Source organism: Chelonia mydas, chromosome 7 (assembly GCF_015237465.2).
Source record: "Chelonia mydas isolate rCheMyd1 chromosome 7, rCheMyd1.pri.v2, whole genome shotgun sequence".
In the NCBI taxonomy this organism is placed as follows: domain Eukaryota; kingdom Metazoa; phylum Chordata; order Testudines; family Cheloniidae; genus Chelonia; species Chelonia mydas.
The window spans coordinates 47574160-47594938 of record NC_057853.1 but is presented as its reverse complement, the minus strand read 5'-3'; the positions used below and the strand labels follow the sequence as shown (position 1 = coordinate 47594938).

Genomic DNA, 20779 nt, shown 5'->3' with positions numbered 1-20779 from the left:
GCCAAACCTCACATGCCCCCAGCGTGCCAGGGCCAGCCTAGGTGAGCGGGCGCCAGGTCCCCAGCTCCCCACCATGCTGGCTATTACTCAGCCTGGAGAATGGTTTACTGAGAAAACAAACTTTGTGGGACCCCAGCGCTTCACTCCCGACAAATCCACCAAAGAAAGGCCCTGGTGTAGCATGTTTATTTGATACAGCCGCAGCCAGTGGGTGTAGATACAGCTGAAACCCCAGCAGCTCTGAACTCCCAGCTCTGGGCCCCAAATCGTTGCCTTCAGCCAGGCTGGCCAGCAGCTGCTGCAGCAGCTCTGGGATGGAGCAGGGAAAGGGAAGGGCAGAGCTGATTAAAGGTGTCCCCACCTGCCCCAGGCTCTGTACCACAGCAGGCCAGGGGGCAGAGTTACAGGGCAATTGGTTGTGGTCAGGCGGTTAAAGCAGGGGATAGAGCAGCTTGATTCCTGGTCTAAAAAATCCCAGCTGTCACAGGGGAGTGGGGTCTAGTGACCAGCACAGGAGACTGGGAGTCTGGGTGCTAGTCCCAACTACGGGAGGCAAGCTGGGTCTGGTGGTTAGAAGCAAGCGTTGGGGGCCCGGATTCCTGGGTTCCTTTCTTGGTCTGGGATGGGAGCAGGCTTGGCTCTGGCACCTCGCAGGGACTCCTCTCACCTTTGAGATGGGGCTGCCCAACCCGAGTGCAAAGGTGGATGTGTGGTCACACATGAGCACCAGGAGGCCCCGAGAGACTCAGATGAAGGGCGGCATGGGAAGAGCCGAGTAAAGTAGTTAGACACCCCCTGCCCCAGCAATGGCCCTTTAATTGTCTCCAGCTGGAAACAAGGGGTCCTTGTTTGGGGCTGAGCATGTGAACGCACGGCCTGTGCACTAGACCTAGCTCCGGCTTGCTCCGGCGCAGGCTCCCCTTACGGGACCTGTGGTTGTGGTAGCCCCTGGCCCAGCAGGACAACAGACACCTGTCTTTGTGGTGTGGCCAGCCCGACCCTCTTCTGAGCGGTGAGAGGGGAGGTGACCCTGGCTACAGAGCAGATCTGATAGCCCCCTACCCAAAGGGGCCGCTCCCCTGGCTGTGAAACACACACACACCCTGGAGCCAGAGGCCTGAGTCCATCAGACTCAGCCATCTGGCCCCAAGCTGGAGCTCTCTGAAGTCACTGGAACTGACTGCTGACCCCCACCACCACCCCCACCCCTATGCCCCGGTCCTGGGTTGGCCTCCCCTGATGTAGCCATTCTCAACCGTGGGATGCAAGTGCGAGATGCTGCCATGCTGATCTGCTGGCATGCAGTCTGACGCGAGTGCTGCGCCGCACCCCCAGAGCAGCGTGGGAGTCTCTCACACCCACGTCGGCCCAAGGGGGAAGGCAGCAGGGGACCAGCCCCACTGCGCTGTTCCCCACACCTGGGGAAGGATTTTAGACCAAACAAGGCCCTCTCCGATCAGTGTGGGATCCCCCAGCCCTTCCCTGAAGAGCAGGCACTTGCCTCGGCGCCTGGAGCCAAAATCACCCCTTCTTCCTCAGCTGTTGGCTGCTGCTTTACCCCAGAGCTGGCTGCATATCGGGGGGTCAGCTGGAAAATGTGAATGATCATCGAACGGGCCTGGCTTGGTCACTGGGGATGGGAGACCCCACCTCCAGCAATCCAAGCACACCTAGCACTGCTCCCGCCTGGCTCCACCCAGCCTCTCCTGTACTAGGCACCCCGTTCCCCTGGCGGGCTAAAAGTGGGGACGGGGCAAGCTCTCCCTGGTGCCCCCCTCTAATCAAGCCTAATGGGCATGGCTATGCAAATCACTGGCTGGGTGAAGGGTGGAGTTAGAAGTGGACACAGTGATGAAAAGTGGTTGGTTGGCAGTTGGAGCATGTGGGCAGAAGGGGAATGCAATGTGCCACCCCTGCCTCCCCCTAGCCATCTGATGGCTCCTTGAGCAACCAGGATCTATAAATACCCTGCTCAGGGCAAGGCAAATCCAGGCACGTCCCACCTGCTCCCCAGAGACAGCCTGGGCCACAGCACCCGCACTGAGCCAGCTCCGACAGTCAAATTACATCCAGCCTGCTGCACACAGTGACCCCCTCTGAGCCTGCCCAGAGTCCTGACAGCCACACCTCAATACCCCGAATGCAGAGAGCCCACCAAGTGACATGCAGCTGGGACACACATGCTGCTGCTGCTGGTGAAATCGAATGCCAAAGACTCTCTCTGTCTCCCGGTGCAATGTGCAAGAACCTGGTGTTCTCAAGTAGTGTGCTGACCGGAAACCTCCTGCCTCAGTCCAGAGCAATGACACCTGATCTAGGCTGCAACAGTTCCCAGAGCTAGGAGACATGTAACTCCCATGCCCAATTAAAAATTAAAGCGGAAAAAAGGTGTGTTTTTTTTAAATGCGTGCAACCCAGCGATCATTGGCAACAGCTGGCCCACCCAGCTCACACAGCATAAGGCACTTTCCAAGACTTTGCCCAAAGGTAGGGCACTATGTTCCAATGCAGCAAACCCGGCTTAGCACCGGCTCCTTTCTGATGCTTCACACATTTTTATAGATCACAAGGAGTTAAGAGTGAAAAAACCCAAACAAGACCCACACCAGAACTCCAGCTCTTGTCACCTACAAACTTTGCTGTAGCTTCAGGTTTGGCCCACATGCATTGGCTTGTATAGTTCACAACATTGAAAGAGAGCTAGGATCTGTATGTTAAGATGAGCACATGGTGAATTATACTATTTATTATATAGTCCTGCAGCTGTCTTTTTGCAAGTGAGGAAAGCAATGTGAGTGTTTATAATATCATGGGGCTGTTGACCCTGGCAATAAAACCATCAGGGCAGTTTAAAAGAGTTTTAGGAGAAAGCCAGAGAGAGACTACAGAAGAGGTAAAAATAAAGAATCGGGGGCGAGGGGGAGTGGGAAGTGGAAGATAAAGACAGCTTCCCTGGACCTACAATTCGCCCTCCACATAGTGCACAAATATCAGTGTTCGGCACATACGCTATTCCTAACCCCCTTGCACATACGTCAAAAGCTCTAACCCCATCCCACGCAGGTATTACCGAGAGTAGAAAGAGTGGCAGTATTTAGACCAGGACAGGTTAGATTAGAACAGCTGGAATAGATCAGGAGAGATGAGCCTGGCTTGGCTGGAAGAGTTCTCACAGTTTCAGGGTGGTTTGGAAATCGAAGAGTTTTGCACATTTAAAAAAAATTATAAAGCAGGTTTATAGGAAGCAATTTCAAGAGAAAGGAAAAAGAAAAACACAGCCAGTGTGAGAAAACAGAAGACAAGTTTGCTGGCACTTACCTGCTTCTTCCCTCTACGCCCCCAAACACTGGCTGCTCTGTTCTGCGCTGGGGAAAGCGGGGGCAACTTGCCGATTTCCTCTGCTGGGAGATAGCTCTGCGTGCTCAGAGCTACTGTGCAGATTACAGGACCGTGTTACCCAGTAATCCCAGTGGAGGCAGGATTAAAGCACCCCAGACCCGCCCCCATCGCAGCTTCCAATCTGTGTGGCTTCTGGGCCAGCGTCACAGCCGACCCTTTTTTCTCCAGGGCTTGAAGAGATGTGTACACACACACACACACACACACATAGCAGGATTAGAGAGGGACAGCAAGAGGGACAGCAAGGGTAGAGCTCTGCTCATCACCACCAGCCCAGCTCTTCTGATTTCATTCCTGGGTCCTGCCAGCTTTTTCCCCAAGCAACGAATGAAGCTGCCTCTTTCTCCCCTGCTTTACAGAATGACTTGCCATGTGCTTTTCTGCCACACACTAAGATCAGACATTTCCCTTCCCTAAGAACCTCTCCCTTGGCCTGGCTATATGGGGGTAGTTCAGCCATTTTTAAAATCCAGATGATTGTAGGATCCCCTCTGCAGATTTTAATCCCAAATAGGCACGTACCCAAAGCCCCAGGAATAACCTCTGGATTAAATGCCCCAGATCTATTTTGGTTCTTTTAATCTAAGCCCTGAAGCTCTAACTATAGCGGGCACCAAATTCACTTGCTTGGCTCCTTGATGGCAGCAAACACGCCTATCTAGAGAAATGCATAGTGCTATTGGACACAAGGGCTAATTCTATAAATCCTGGTTAAATCATTGGGGCTATTTGTGTGAGCAAGGATGTGCAGAAATAGGTTTTTAGGCTGTAAAATCATCTGGGCATTGACTTTCCCTTAATTCCTCTCCAGTGCTGCCCTGGGTGTCAGTAGTTAAATTAATCTAGCCAGCGATTGCTATTAACAAGTCAACATTTCCAGCAGCTGCCGCACATTCCCACAGATTCTCCCTATATGGAGAATACGAAACGACTGCAGAACCACTTTTGAAAGTGGATGGGCCTGGCCAGTCCATTTTTCACCACAGGCCCAGCCCCTGCCCCTCCTTTTCCCCAAGGCTCTGCCCCCAGCCAGGCTGGAAGCTAATCTGAAACCCGGCCTGGGTAAGAGTGGCCTGGGGACCCTGGGCAGTTGTGGGGAACCACAGACCCTCCATCTGCCCACGGCTCATGTCCGCACCCCCCGGACCTCCCACCCAGGGAGATGGAGGGTCAGCGGTTCCCCACAGCTGACCGTGCAGCTCTTACCGTGGCCCAGCTGTGCCTCTTTGGCCCCCAAGGCCTCACCCCCAGGCCAGGACGGAAGCCGGAGCTGGGCCATGGTAAGATCTGCGCAGGCAGCTGTGTGGAGCTGCAGACCCTCTGCCTGCCCTGGGCAGGGAACCCAGGGGCAGGGAAATGGGCCAGGCGCTACTCTCACCTCCCCCCCATGCTGGGCAGGTGGAGGATCCCAGGTCCCCAGCCCAGCTCCAGCTTCTGGCTTGGCTAGGCAGCGGGGTCTTGGGGGGAAGTGGAGGGGCAGGGGCGGAGCCATGGAGTGATGGGGGCAGGCCCCCACTTTTAGGAAGAATCTGTTGCACCTGACCTGTAGTATATGTTGACTTTTAGATGGCAACCACTGCATGTGCACATTATATGCAACAGGGATAGTCAATTATTTTTTGTCAATGTCCAGATTTCTTGGTCAAGGTCCAGTCAAGGTACAGACTCCAGGGAAACATTTTTCACACTGCACGTGCCCCTGTTCAAAAACACACAATGCTGTGTAATACACCCAGGACCTACTGCTTATAGGTTTGGTACATTAAATGAAAACTAAAATCAAAACACCGTATAACCTAAAATAACCTCCAAGAAAGGTATAATACATTACATCTGAGACTCTGAGAAAGTACATGGATAAAATGTCAAATAGATGCAAATATTGGCATTAAAACACTTTTAGACAACTGGTTTACGTTTTGAATTTGTTTTGGGTTTACAAAGAGTATTATCTTTGGTTTTGTCAAATAAAATTATCATAGGCATGTAATACCCCGATTGCCCACCACCTTCCTCCCCTCCCCAAACCTCTCGATTGCCCCTCTCCCCATCTTAGGGTTACCGTATTTCAAGAGAACACTGCCAGGAGGGCAGAGAGAACTGGAGAGGGTATTTGCGGGGGGCTGGAGGGGAGTGTGTGTACTGGCTGGGATATTTGTGGGTGCTGGCGGTGGTACCTGTGGTCTCATTCTGACGGTGGGGGCAGTGTCGGACTCCGTGTGATGGTGTCAGGGCAGCTGGCACAGGCCTGGAATGCAGTGCCAGCCCATCAGTCAGCGCCTCTCTGCAGGCCTCTCCCCCACCCCAGGGCAGGGAGCTGGGGTCTGGCCCTGTCACCCCTCCCTGTTGCGCTCTGAGGCCCCATAGCAGGGCAGGCAGCCTAGCCAAGAGGTGCATGGTAGCTTTGCTTACGGGTAGGCCAGGCAGCTCAGCTCCCCCAAGCTTCCAATTGCCTCCCACCCAGCTCGCTGCCCACAGAGGCTCCCGCCACCCCACTCACTGAGCCTGGATGCCAGAGCCTGCTCGTTCGCCCACATGGCCCACTCGTCCCATCCTTGTACTCATAGAATCATAGAATATCAAGGTTGGAAGGGACCTCAGGAGGTCATCTAGTCCAACCCCCCTGCTCAAACCCCCGATCCCCGACTAAATCATCCCAGGCAGGGCTTTGTCAAGCCTGACCTTAAAAATCTCAAAGGAAGAAGAGTCTACCACTTCCCTAGGTAACCCATTCCAGTGCTTTCACTCTCCTAGTGAAAAAGTTTTTCCTAATATCCAACCGAAACCTCCCCCACTGTAACTTGAGACCATTACTCCTTGTTCTGTCATCTGCTACCACTGAGAACAGTCTAGAGCCATCCTCTTTGGAACCCCCTTTCAGGTAGTTGAAAGCAGCTATCAAATCCCCCCTCATTCTTCTCTTCCACAGACTAAAGAATCCCAGTTCCCTCAGCCTCTCCTCATAAGTCATGTGCTCCAGCCACATAATAATTTTTGTTGCCCTTCGCTGGATTCTTTCCAATTTTTCCACATCCTTCTTGTAGTGTGGGGCCCAAAACTGGACACAGTACTCCAGATGAGGCCTCACCAATGCCGAATAGAAGGGAACGATCACGTCCCTCGATCTGCTGGCAATGCCCCTACTTATACATCCCAAAATGCCGTTAGACTTCTTGGCAGCAAGGGCACACTGTTGACTCATATCCAGCTTCTCGTCCACTGTCACCCCTAGGTCCTTTTCTGCAGAACTGCTGCCTAGCCGCTCAGTCCCTAGTCTGTAGCAGCGCATGGGATTCTTCCATCCTAAATGCAGGACTCTGCACTTGTCCTTGTTGAACCTCATCAGATTTCTTTTGGCCCAATCCTCTAATTTGTCTAGGTCCCTCTGTATCCTATCCCTACCCTCCAGCTTATCTATCTCTCCTCCCAGTTTAGTGTCATCTGCAAACTTGCGGAGGGTGTAATCCACAATATCCTCCAGATCATTAATGAAGATATTGAACAAAACCGTCCCCATGACCGACCCTTGGGGCACTCCACTTGATACCGGCTGCCAACTAGACATCGAGCCATTGATCACTACACTTTGAGCCCGATGATCTGGCCAACTTTCTATCCACCTTATAGTCCATTCATCCAGCCCACACTTCTTTAACTTGCTGGCAAGAATATTGTGGAAGACTGTATCAAAAGCTTTGCTAAAGTCAAGGGATAATACATCCACTGTTTTCCCCACATCCACAGAGCCATAGAAGGCAGTAGAAGGCAATTAGGTTAGTCAGGAATGACTTGCCCTTGGTGAATCCATGCTGACTGTTCCTGATCACTTTCCTCTCCTCTAAGTGCTTCAAAATTGATTCCTTGAGCACCTGCTCCATGATTGTCCAGGGACTGAGGTGAGGCTGACTGGCCTGTAGTTACCTGGATCCTCCTCCTTCTCTTTTTTAAAGATGGGCACTACATTAGCCTTTTTCCATTCATCCAGGACCTCCCCCGATTGCCATGAGTTTTCAGAGATAATGGCCAATGGCTCTGCAATCACATCCACCAACTCCTTTAGCACCCTCGGATGCAGTGCAACCGGCCCCATGGACTTGTGCTCGTCCAGCTTTTCTAAATAGTCCCAAACCACTTCTTTCTCCACAGAGGGCTGGTCACCTCCTCCCCATGCTGTGCTGCCCAGTGCAGTAGTCTGGGAGCTGACCTTGTTCGTGAAGACAGAGGCAATAAAAGCATTGAGTACATTAGCTTTTTCCACCTCCTCTGTCACTAGGTTGCCTCCCTCATTCAATAAGGGGCCCACACTTCCCTTGACTTTCTTCTTGTTGCTAACATACCTGAAGAAACCCTTCTTGTTACTCTTAACATCTCTTGCTAGCTGCAACTCCAGGTGTGATTTGGCCTTCCTGATTTCACTCCTGCATGGCCGAGCAATATTTTTATACTCCTCCCTCGTCATTTGTCCAATCTTCCACTTCTTGTAAGCTTCTTTTTTGTGTTTAAGATCAGCAAGGATTTTACTGCTGCTGGCCAGTGGAGGACAGAGCTGGAGGAGCAGCAGGGTGCACAAGCAGCCACCTGGGGACACACTGTGCCCCACAGCTCAGCCCAGCCGCCCACCCCCTGCGGCAGGGGGCCCTGCGTTGGGGAGCTGGCACAGCTTCACCCCATTTGACCTTTGCAGTCCATTCAAAAGGTCTGGGGGGTCTGGATTAGGCCTGTGGTCTGCCTATTGACTACCCCACTATACAACATAGCTGCAGTAGCAGGATGTTAAGGTTGCAGAGTCAAGCACCCCAAAGTTAGGAAATGCCAGAATGAAGATGGCCCATCCAGCTTTAATTCACCCCCTCCCCCCGTGCGTGCATTATGACACAGTGTTTATTTACATGATCACATGGCATTATTTTCCAGAGAACCTCTATCTCACTCAGCGCATAGGAAGAACCTAGGAGTATAGTGAAGGCATCTGTTTTCTGTAGGACCCCTGCCTCATTGGTTCCAGAAGCTGGAAGGGGTGCACAGAATGATTAATTATAGGCAGAGCCTGTAGCGAAGCGAACGCTCACTGGCGCGGCACCTCCTACTGGTCATCTCGGGAATTAGCTCTCCAGCATATGGAGCGCCTCCTCCTGACTGGTGTCTCGCCTGCCTCAGGCCCCGTGTCCCTCCCAGACCCCGGTGCCCCTTTACCTCGGGGTTCTGCCCCCAGCGGTAACCCACAGTCTGGGTCTCCCCACCCAGGGGAACCCCCAACCCTCTATCCCCACCTTGCTGCAGTGGCTACTGCCAGTCATTATCTAGCCCCCGCTCACTCGGGCAGCTTGCAGTCTGTAAACCACTCACCACCGGCAAGGGAGTAGGACCTGCTGCCTTTGCCTATCCCTGGGCTGCCCCTCTGCAGCCCCACTACCTTTTGCCCTTAAACAAAGCCTGCAGCCCGGGGTTTTACCAGGCTGGAGCTCCCCAGCTCCCTTTGCCCTTCCCCAGCACTGCTCCACTTCGGGTACCCTGCTGCCAGGCAGTGAGCCCTTCCCACTCCAGGGCTAGAGTGAGACTCCTCCAGCTCCTGGTCCCCAGCCCTCTTCTCAGGGCCAGCTGGGCCCTGATTGAGCTGGCCACAGCTGTAGCTGCTTCCCCAGTCAGCCTAGCTTTTCCCAGCCGCAGCCCTCTCCAGGGCTGCTTTTAACCCCTGTTCTGCGGGAGTGGGGCAGCTCCCCCCGACACAGCCGCTAACAGCAAAGCGCCCTGTAGTTAAGGTTGCTTGACACTTCTCATTACAAGATCCTGTTTTCAGTTGCTTATGGATTTGCCAGAATGATGTATTTGGGCTGAAATGTTCCATGCCGGGTCTTTCTTTCTGGCTGACAAAATATAGAGGTTCTTTATGTTTCAGCAAAAATGGCCCAGCCATTTCTGAGAATGCCATGGGGGAAAATGAAGTTGTTTTGCCAACAGATTTCCCCCCCAACTTGTCGAAGAGCTGTAGCATCCCCAAGCTTTGGAACAGGAATTCCAGATTTGGCAGCAGGATGGTCTTGGTGTCAAAGAGGTCTTGGTGAAATTCACCCAGATTTGCCCATAAGTGTCTGAAAATCACTATTTGTCCACCTCAGTGGAGGCTGGTTGCTAAAACTATATGACTCTTTCATCCACGCTGAGCATGCCATCTAATTCTCCCACAGCTCTAGTTCAAAACAGGCTAGAGCAATAGCAGTTGGACAAGGGGAATGAGAGGGGGGCTGGGGGACAAAAGGCCACCATGAGGTCTCATCCCATCTCTTCAGCTGACTGGTGTTAAGGGCTGTGAAGTACACAGCTTGTCACTGAGTAAGGCCTCACCCCTCTCCTGTAGGAGGAAGGCATGTATCAGCCCCTCCATTTTACAGATTAGGTTGCACAAGGCCACGTCTGGTAGACCAGGGACTAGGAACCAGGGGCCATGCTCCATGCTTCGCCTCTTAAGACAGAGAGGCAAAAGGTGGTTTATAACATCCTTCTGCCTTCCAGATTCTGGGTTGCTCTGGGACCCAGTGCCAAATCTGTGTGCTTGGTTGTGCTGTCTATAGCCAAACACTGCCCTCCAGACCCAGGAAAAGAACCCAGGAATCCTACCTGTCATCATTCTACCGCTGTCCAGCGGACACTTGGGTGAACCATCAGCAAAATGTGTGTTGCAGTCTTCTATGGTGACTGATAAATATAGAAGATAACAGCCTACTACTGCAATCAGTTACTCCTATAGCTCAAGCAGTAGAGGTCTGGATATAAAGATCGTAGGGTCAGACCCTGCCAATAACCCACCTTGCAGGGGTAGCCTAATGCCGCATGTTACAAAGCCTCAGTAGGAACTGAAGCTAGAACCTCTGGATCTAAGAGCATGAATTTCTACCACCTCAGGCCAGAATTGTTCCATTTCCTAACACTGCAACCTTAATGTCATTATTTGGCATGTGCTACACACACCATGCAAGATGTTGCATAGATCATACACTCCTCAGCCTTGCCTGTACGCTGCCCACCTCCCCTGCATTTATTCTAACATTCCAAGACCTTGATCAGCCCCAAGGAGCTGGGGGGTGGGGAGGGTTGTTGGTTTGTTTTTTTAATCACCCTGTTAGAGAGACATTTCCTTCCTTCCCAGATGTGATAGTTTTCCCCAGAATTGCACCAGCCCTGGGCTGGCAACTGATTTCACGTCTGAAATCTTTGGCTTCTAACATTTGATTCTAGTTCTGGGATATTGAGCTTTAAATTTGGGATGTTCTTATGTTCTTCTGCCTGTCAGAGTTGGCAGCAACAAGGGCTGGGTTCAGTATCTAGGGGTTCCATTCCAATAACACAATGCAAAACCAGATCGAGCCCCCACCCGGTGACCTGGGACAAATATATACCATCCCCGCTGGGCGCCTCCTAGAGGCAATACTTCCCCTCTCGCAAGCACATAGTCTGAGTGTAGCAAAAAAGCCTTTTAATAACAGAGAGAAACAATGTGGCATTATGTTGGGGAAACACCACCAACAGGATTCATAACACAACCCATGAGCAAAACCCACCCCAAGCAAATTGGGGCATGTCCTTTCCCTTTGGTTCTTGAGCCCAGCAACCCAAAATCACCCAAAGTCCCAAAAGTCCAACAACTCAAAAGTCTCTGTCCTTGGTCAGGGCAGCCCCAGAGTTCAAAAGTTTATCTGCAGAGTTTTACCTCCCAACCTGGGTGGAGATGGGGGGGGGGAGGGGGTTACGTGGTCCAAAGCTGATGGCCCCACCTCTCCATGGGGGCTCTGCTCTGCCAGCCGCCCCATGAGCTGCTCTAGGCATCCGACAAACTGCTCCGCTTCACCAGCCGCTCCGCTCTGCTCGCAGTCCCGCAAACTGCTCTGCTCCACCAGCCGCTCCGCTCCGCTCGCCGTCCTTCAAACTGCAATGCTCTGCTCCACCAGCCGCTCCGCTCGCCATCCCGCAAACTACAGTGCTCTGCAGCGGCTCCGCTCGCCGTCCTGCAAACTGCTCCACCATATAGCTTCAGGCTCCCCCACTACTTAACACAATACTCAGTGATTTCAGCTCTTTTGTGATTTCAGCTTGTAGTAGGGGAGCCTCAGTGCTGGTACACCATTAGCCCAAAGTAAATTCAGCTCAGTAGCTTGTAACTAGACTCCTAAGGGAATCAAAATTAGCTCTGATATTCCACAGTGGAGAAAGGAGAAAGTGCAATTAGCATGTAAGGCCCTTACCAAGGGGCCCATGCCACCAAATATTAATACCTGTCCCCAGCCCCTCTCTGTTCACAGAGTTTTGGAACCCATGTCCCTTGCCTAGCGAGTGCTACTTAGCTGATGGTGAGTCCCTCCATCATAACAAAAGGCCAAGTACAGTTCCACTGTCCTTGATTCCCATAATCAGGGTAATAACAATTTATTCTTCCTGCCCCAATAACAGAGACACTGGGGATCCCACAGCAGCCAAAGTGACCATTTGGGCAGCTATGGCCTCATTCTAGGCGGGGTGGGTGTGCCTATGCAAATGAGATCCGCCCCTGAAGTTCTTTTCCACAACTTGGCACACCTCACCATCAGATGTCAGGGTGGAGGTCATCCTGACTCTGCTTACATCCTCCCCCAAGCCGAGAATTTGTCATCCCGACAAATCACGCTCCCTTTATACCAACTCGTTGGTTTCCTCCAAAGGGCCTCAGGAAGCCCACTTTAGCTTCCACAAGCCTGTGTGCTAAATGTATTGGCTCCTCACTAGTCACCCCAAGTGCATCACAAGTTAGCCATTTTACTGGTCTTATCACCCTGTCTCATCTATTGAGAATCTCTGTTGCCATGGTAGGAGGAACATCCTCTTGAGTGATGGACGGAGGGGTTTCCTTCGAGGGTCCCTCGGCTACTGGCGTAGGCCCCTGCACTCCTAGTTCTAACGCTGGGGGGTCCAAGGTGCCCAGGACATCCTCTACCTGTGTGTCTCCACTGTCCAATAACCTGTGCGTGTCATCACACGGGGGTCCCATCAGCAGCACAGAGGTGTCAGAAATGGGCCTAAATAATTCCACCATGGGGTTTAGGGCGGAAGAGGGGGAACTCTCGTTTGGTTCAGCTGATCGAGACTGAAATCTTGTCTCCATTCCAGGATATACCAGGGTTGTGTCTTCCTCCTCAGACTCGCTCTCAGATGTGCTGCATGGGGGTAGGTTAGCTGCAGGGGGCCGGCTCTCCATGTTGGATGGTGGCTTCGGTCTAGCACCTTTATCCTGCCTGGTTGCCCTGTTATAGCCCATCTCATAAGAGGTACTTACTAATTCCCCCACAGGGAGCAAAAGGTTTCTGTGCACTGTCTTTATTTGCCCTGTACCCTCTTCAGGTTTGATCTTGTAGACCGGCAGGTCTCCCAGCTTTTCCATCACCAAGTAAGGTGTTGCCTTCCATCTGTCAGCTATCTTGTGTTTGCCAGCAATACCCAAATTTCGCAGCAGGACTCTGTCCCCCGGCTGGAGCTCCTGCAAACACCCTCTAGCATCATATCGATGTTTGTTGCGGTCTGCGTTCTTCCGAGCCGCAGCAGTAGCTAAGTGATAAGCATCCCGCAGCTTTTCTCTTAGTCGGGATACATATTGCTGATGAGTTTCATAGCTATCTCCATCCTCTGATACACCAAAGCACAAGTCTATGGGTAATCTTGGTTCTCGCCCAAACATCAGGAGATATGGGGTGACTCCCGTAGCATCGTTCTTTGTGGCATTGTAGCCATGCACCAGAAATGTGACATGCTGGCTCCAGGTTGCCTTCTGCTCTGGTTGCAAAGTTCCCAACATATCTAGGAGGGCTCGGTTGAACCTCTCTGGCTGAGGATCACCTTGGGGGTGATAAGGCTTTGTCCTAGACTTTTTAATTCCTGCTATCTTCAGCACCTCCTTCAGAAGGTGACTCTCAAAATCCCGCCCCGATCAGAGTGTATCCAAGCCGGGAATCCATAGACTGAGAAATATTTGTCCCACAATACTCGAGCTACGGTGGTGGCCCTCTGATCATGTGTGGGATATGCCTGTTCATACCGTGTAAAATGGTCAGTCACTACTAGAATGTTTCCAACATTCCTCTTGTCTACCTCTACAGACAAGAAATCAATGCATACCAGTTCCAAAGGTTTGGTGCTGGTCATGTTCTTGAGATATGCTGCCCTCATGGGCAGAGTTTTCCTTTGAACACATCGAGCACAAGTCTCACATTTCCTGCGAACATCTTCAGCCATTCGGGGCCAATAGAACCTACTACGAATAAGTTCCAGGGTCCTCTCCATCCCTAAATGTCCAAAGTCATGCAGGGCCCTCATGGCCAGGGCTCTGTACTCTTTTGGCAGTACTAGCTGAGCTCGTTGATTTTGTAAAGGGTAGGTGGTCATTCGGTGTAGCACTCCCTAAATCAGTTTTAGTTTGGTCCATTCTCTCAATAGTAGTTTACCCTCTGGGTTAGGTGGGACAACCGCAGCTGGGCTTCGCCCCTCCCTTTTGGCAAGTAGCGTATCACTAATGTCAATATCCTGCCGCTGGGCTTCTTGCCAGTCAGCTGCATTGAGCATGGGCAAGGGAGATTAGTCTAATGCAATATAGTTCACTGAAGCAGGAGGTATGCATTCAGGGGGCAGGCCCAAAGCTTCTGCAACACATCCCTGAAGGCTCTCACGGGCCTCTGGCTCTCGGCGACTCACACTGCAAATAGCTCTCACTCCATCTGTGGGTACAGCAACTTCTGGAGCCTGCGGATGCCTGGACAAGGCATCTGCATCTACATTGCTTCTCCCTGATTGGTATTGAATGCTGAACTCATAGCTAGCCAAGGCGGCCACCCATCTCTGCCCTGTAGCATCCAGCTTAGCACTTGTTAACACATAAGTCAGTGGATTGTTGTCTGTCCACACCTGGAACTGAGCACCATACAAGTAGTCTCGAAATTTCTCAGTGATGGCCCATTTCAAGGCCAAGAATTCCAGCTTGTGGCTGGGATAGCGAGTTTCACTATCAGACAATCCTCGGCTGGCAAAGGCTACAGGTTTACATTTGCCTTCCACTTCCTGGTACAGGACTGCTCCCAGACCCTCCAAACTGGCATCAGTATGTAGGATAAATGGTTTGCTTGGGTCAGCAAAAACTAGGACTGGAGCATGAGTTAGGCAAGTAATGATTTCTCGAAAAGCCCTTTCACATCTCTCATCCCACCGTGGCCCAAATGGTTCAAAGGGGCCATAGTGTCTCTGCACAGGAGGCTTTGGGGACCTCCCCTTATTCTTGGTCTTAGATTTGTTTTTGCTGGACTGGTGTCCCCTGGTAAGATCATTCAGAGGCTTTACAATCGTAGCATAGTTTTTCACAAATCTGCGGTAGTAGCCACTAAATCCAAGAAAGGTCTTGAGTTCTCTGTAGTTACCTGGACATGGCCATGTAGTGACTGCTTCTATTTTATCGGGATCAGTACTCACACCCTCTTGGGACACGATGTGACCCATATACTTCACTGAGGTTCTGCAGAACTGGCATTTGTCAACTGAAAGCTTCAGACCATAATCCTCCAATCTACCAAGCACTTTAAGAAGTCTTTCTTCATGCTCCTCTAAGGTTCTTCCAAACACAGTCAGGTCATCCAAATAAACTAACACTTGCAGTAAATTCATGCCTCCCACACTTTCTCTATGAGATGTTGAAAGGTGGCAGGTGCTCCAGAAATCCCTTGGGGCATGCGTTCAAACTGATAAAACCCTAATGGGCAGATGAAGGCTGTCTTTTCCTTATCTTCTTCTCCCAGAGGGATCTGGTAGTATCCACTTCGAAAATCCAACACAGAGAACCACTGGCTTCCCAGTAAACAGTCTAAGGCATCTTGGACTCGAGGCATAGTGTACTGGTCAACCACAGTACAGCTGTTTAGGGTGCGGTAGTCAATACACATCCGGATTTTCCCATTCTTTTTACGGACTACCACAATGGGTGAGGCGTGTGGGCTGCTGGACTCTGTAATGATGCCATTCGCAGCCAGCTCCTGAAGATGATGTCGCACATCTTCCATCTCAGAGAGAGCAATCTTCCTAGATCTTTCCCTGAAAGGTCGAGAGTCATGTAGTCTGATATTGTGCTCTACTCCTTTTGCACATCCCACATCCCACTCATGCAGTGAGAACACCTTGGATCTTTCACAAAGTTTCTTCCTCAGGCGATCTTTCCACTCCTTGGACACTGGTGAATCTCCAGAGTCAAACTTTGCTGGGTCTATTGTCGGAACTTGAGTTTCACACTGGGGTTTTACAATCGACTCAGGCTCAAAGAGGTCTGCTATCTTTTGTCCTTGCTTCACAACAACATCATGACTCGTTTCATTAGCAATCAGTATAGTCACCCTTTCCTGGGCTTCAACAGGTAGAGTTATGACTCCACTGGGGACCAGCACTCCTTCAGGGAGCTCTCCTCCCATCGGTTGCGCTATCATTGCTAACATCCCTTTACTGCCTTTCAGCCAGGTACTCATGACAAGCACTTCTTGTCCGTCCTTGCAGGCACTACTAAGGGGGTCGTGCCCGCGTACTTCAGTGCCCCAAGTGGTAGCTCAGATGTGTCCCTTTTAGCGCTCTCAATTTTCCTATAGGCTTCAGCACAAAGCGTATGGATCATCAGGGTATTCAAGTACTGGTCCCCAGCCCGCCTTCTGCAGTAATCTGCGAGTACCTTGAAGAGACTGGAGTTGGTCCCTACCAGCACAGACACATCAGAGGTCCCTTTAGGGTCAGGGCATATTAAGGCAGCTGTGTCTACCTCTTCTCTTACCCCAGCAACCTCCTCTGGGAATTCCAGGTGCACTATGACATAGCCTTGGTAGGGGTATTCATCCATGCTGAGGCCACACAGGCCAAGGCCAGTCAGTGGCTGTATAGGCAGGTGCCTAAGCATCTGTTGGTAGAATGACTGAAATATAATAGTCACTTGAGATCCAGTGTCAAGCACTGCTTTACATTCCACCCCTTCAATCCTCGCCGTGACCTCTGCTCAAGGCCCTATCAGTCCTGTGGGGATCCCAGCTGGACAGTCTTTTCTGGGGGAATCTTCAAATCCTGCAGGCCTGGGGGGTCCCCGTCCCCAGACCCTCTGGCAGCTACCGGATCTCTCCCAACTGATCCTCAGCTTTCCATACACTAAGGAGGTGTTTTCTTCATTACGGCACTTGGCAGCACTGTGTCCATCCTGACCACACTGGTAGCAGAAGAATTGACCTTTCCCCCTTCGCCTGGGTGGGATGGTGGCTCTAAGTGCAGGCTTCTCAATCGCCACAGTTTGAGGCTCCTTATTCCTGGAAGTCTTAACTCGGTCAACGGTGCTTTGCAGCTCAGCTATCCTTTCTGTCAGGACCTGCATTTGTTGGGCAAGTTCCTCTCTGGTGCTCACCATCAGTACACTGGCCGTTTGCAGTGGTGTTGTGCTGGCTGGATCCGATGTTTGGGCTTCCCAAAACTCACTGGCAGCCTGCCTTTCTTCCTCCTCTCTGACCTCTTTTATCAGCTGGGAGTAACTTGGGGGATGTTCCCGTCGTTCTCTTAGCTGGAGATGAAGTAGAATCGGGTTCTGATACTGAGTTCCTCTTACAATTTGAGCCAGTCTGGTCTGATCCATCTGCTCAGCAGTCACTGCTCCCCTCATGACAGCTCTCTGAAGCAGTCTCTCCAGTCTCTGTATGTAGGCTGAAGCCTTCTCACCCTTTTGCTGTCGGGAATTAAGGAACTTACAGTAGCTGTCTTCAGGGCCCTCTACGCTCCCAAAGGTGTGTTCAAGGGCCTCTAGGCAGTCCTTCACACTGACCCCAGGGTCAATGAGCTTCAGGGTGCGAATCACATCTAATGCTGGGCCACCAAGGCTCTCTACGAGGCATCTTCGCTTTTCTGCATCTGGTACGGCCCACTCTTGCAGCATTTCAGTGGTATGCTCCAACCAGGGTTCAAACTCCTCCTCCCCAGCAAATAACCTTAACTTGCGACAAGAGTTTGATGCAGCATGGGACAGCACAACCTTTTCCAATGTTTGTCCCAGAGCTTTTGTCCAATTATCGGCCGAGGCTGCAGCCTCTGAGCTAGAAGCTGCTGAGCCGGGGCCCAACAAACCTGACATATTAGCCATTATACAAACAGTAATTTCCTCAAAATATAAGCACAAACAAAATATAAATTGTTTCCCAATGTAGTGGATCACTCAACAGGTGCTTGCAAGGGGTACTGACCCAGGGATCCCGGACGTGCCCCCAAAAATGTAACCCTTCTGCCTGTCAGAGTTGGCAGCAACAAGGGTCGGGTTCAGTATCTAGGGGTTCCATTCCAATAACACAATGCAAAACCGGATCGAGCCCCCACCCAGTGACCTGGGACAAATATATACCACCCCCGCTGGGCGCCTCCTAGAGGCAATACTTCCCCTCTCACAAGCACAGAGTCTGAGTGTAGCAAAAAGCCTTTTAATAACAGAGAGAAACAATGTAGCATTATGTTGGGGAAACACCACCAACAGGATTCATAACACAACCCATGAGCAAAACCCACCCCAAGCAAATTGGGGCATGTCCTTTCCCTTTGGTTCTTGAGCCCAGCAACCCAAAATCACCCAAAGTCCCAAAAGTCCAACGACCCAAAAATCTCTGTCCTTGGTCAGGGCAGCCCCAGAGTCCAAAAGTTTATCTGCAGAGTTTTACCTCCCAACCTGGATGGAGATGGGGCAGGGGAGGGGGGCTAAGGGGCACCTTACGTGGTCCAAAGCTGATGGCCCCACCTCTCCATGGGGCTCTGCTCTGCCAGCCACCCCATGAGCTGCTCTAGGCATCCAACAAACTGCTCCGCTCCACCAGCCGCTCCGCTCGCCATTCCACAAACTACAATGCTCTGTGGCCACCCCGCTAGCCGTCCTGCAAACTGCAATGCTCTGCCAGCCATCCCACAAACTGCTCCACCATATAGCTTCAGGCTCCCCCACTACTTAACACAACACTCAGTGATTCCAGCTTGTAGTAGGGGAGCCTCAGTGCTGGTGCACCATTAGCTCAAAGTGAATTCAGCTCAGCAGCCTGTAACTAGACTCCTAATAGAATCAAAATTAGCTCTGATATTCCACAATGGAAAGAGGAGGAAGGGCAATTAGCATGTAAGGCCCTCACCAAGGGGCCCATGCTACCAAGTATTAATACCTGTCCCCAGCCTCTCTCTATTCACAGAGTTTTGGAACCCATGTCCCTTTCCTAGCGACTGCTACTTAGTTGATGGCGAGTCCCTCCATCATAACAAAAGGCCAAGTACAGTTCCACTGTCCTTGATTCCCATAATCAGGGTAATAACAATTTATTCTTCCTGCCCCAATAACAGAGACACTGGGGATCCCACAGCAGCCAAAGTGACCATTTGGGCAGCTATGGCCTCATTCTAGGCGGGGTGGGTGTGCCTATGCAAATGAGATCCGCCCCTGAAGTTCTTTTCCACAACTTGGCACACCTCACCACCAGATGTCAAGGGTGGAGCTCATCCTGACTGTGCTTACACTTATGTATTAGAGATGCTATTTCTAGACTTTTTAAAGATGTATTTGTTTTTATTTTCCTCCTCCCTCTGCTGGGCCCACTTGCCTCTCACGAGTGCCCTCTATTGAATGCATCCGATGAAGTGAGCTGTAGCTCACAAAAGCTTAGGCTCAAATAAATTTGTTAGTCTCTAAAGTGCCACAAGTACTCCTTTTCTTTTTGCGAATACAAACTAACACGGCTGCTATGCTGAAACCTCTATTGGATATGTGCATGTATAAGCGGGGGAATAGTCCCGCTATTGTGGGGAACCTCCCTGGCTTCTGTACTACCCCAGTGAAGTGGGCTAGCGAAAGGATCTGAGTCCTCGCTCCCACTTCCTTTACCCAGTGGCCTCCCAGCCCTTGAGGACTCCCCTTCCACTCTCCTGTCTGGCAGAGTCCCCATAACCCCAACAAGGCTGGGCCCAGGAGTCCTGGGGGGTTCGACCCCCAACCCTGCTGTGGTCACCTAGGACAGGGGCTAGGGTGTCCCCACTCCAGGGTACTCTCTCTGCACTAGGCACTTCTCTGACCCACTGACCATTACATACAAGTTAAAGCAAATGCAAGTTGTTTAATCAACAATTAATTTTAAAAAGAATAAGGGAAAATGGGAAAGGTCAAAGGAAACACATCAACCTGTGGCAGGGAACATCACAAACAGTGTCTCTGGAATGTCAGGGCCGTTCACAGTCTGTTCCTTGTAAGTCCCAGGCCTTCGTCTCAGGCCCTGGCTGTGCTGCAGGGATGCTGTGGGTTGGACACTTGCTTTGGTGGTGGCCACACGCTCTCAGGCTCTAAGTGGTAGGACCCTTCTTCCCAGTGTTGCCCCCGCCTTGTCGGGGTTACGATCCAAGCCTGGCCTGCAGAGCCTCTTGGCTGAGGCGTCTCCCGGTGCTGGGCCCGCTGCCCAGGGTCCCCCTCGCTCTCCCCAGCTGCTCACCGCACCCAGCTCCAGACTGCTCCAGCCCCAGCTGCACCACTCTGTCTCTGCACTGCTGCTGCTCTGCCTCCAGCTCCCTGGGCTGCTTCTTTGGCCCCTCTGCCTCTGGTTGCTGCAGCTCTGCTCCCAGGTCAGGTCTGCTCTGCAGGCTGCTTCTGTGACTCTGCTCCCAGCACTGACCTGCTTCCGGGGCTGCTTTTCTGGCCCGTCTGGCTCTGGTTGCTGCAGCTCTCCTCCCAGGGCAAGTCTGCTCGCTCTGGGCTGTGCCTCTGGCTTTGGGGCTGCAGCTCTGCTCCGAAGACAGGGTCTGCTCTCTCTGGGCTGCTTTTCTGGTGCCTCTGGAACTGGCATGGCTCTGCTCCCCAGCTCAGCTTGGGCCCCTGCTTTCTCCTTAGCTCTGCCCCACTCTGTCTGTCTCAGGCAAATCCAGCTCACACGGAGGACAGGACCCACCCTGGCCTCCTGACTCCCTGATTAGCCTGCCCGCCCTGTCATTCAGGCTGACCTGGAGCATTGACCTCTCCCCATTGTTCCTGGGGGCTGTCAGTCTCAGGGTCCTGATTCCCCATCGACCCTTCCCCTTTGAGTACTGGGAGCTAGCAACTAAAACACCCCCACTGAATGTTAGTAAGGGGGCAACAGTCCCCTTACACACGCACCTGATCTTTTTCAGTTTACCGTTGCTCTCGGTGCCACCCGCCGGCTACCAGCCTCGTCAAGTGGATCTTTGCAACTCAGCCCGCTGGCCAAGTCACATACAGTCTGTATGTGAATAAACAAACCCCTTCCAGGATACAAGTCCAACAGGACCTATCACAGTACCCTCGCTTGGTGTCTTCCTGCAGCCCTCCCTAGGCTTA

General features: G+C 51.9%; 1 protein-coding gene across 1 annotated transcript in view; it reads right to left on the bottom strand.

Annotated features, from left to right (window-relative positions):
* The window catches only part of SLC38A3 (solute carrier family 38 member 3), a 67099-nt gene extending 63421 nt beyond the window's left edge, over positions 1 to 3678 (bottom strand). The window contains exon 1 of the mRNA XM_007052673.3: positions 3319 to 3678. The gene's annotated coding sequence lies outside the window, so the exon portion shown is untranslated. The remainder of the gene's footprint in view (positions 1 to 3318) is intronic.
* Positions 3679 to 20779: the final 17101 nt, after the last annotated feature.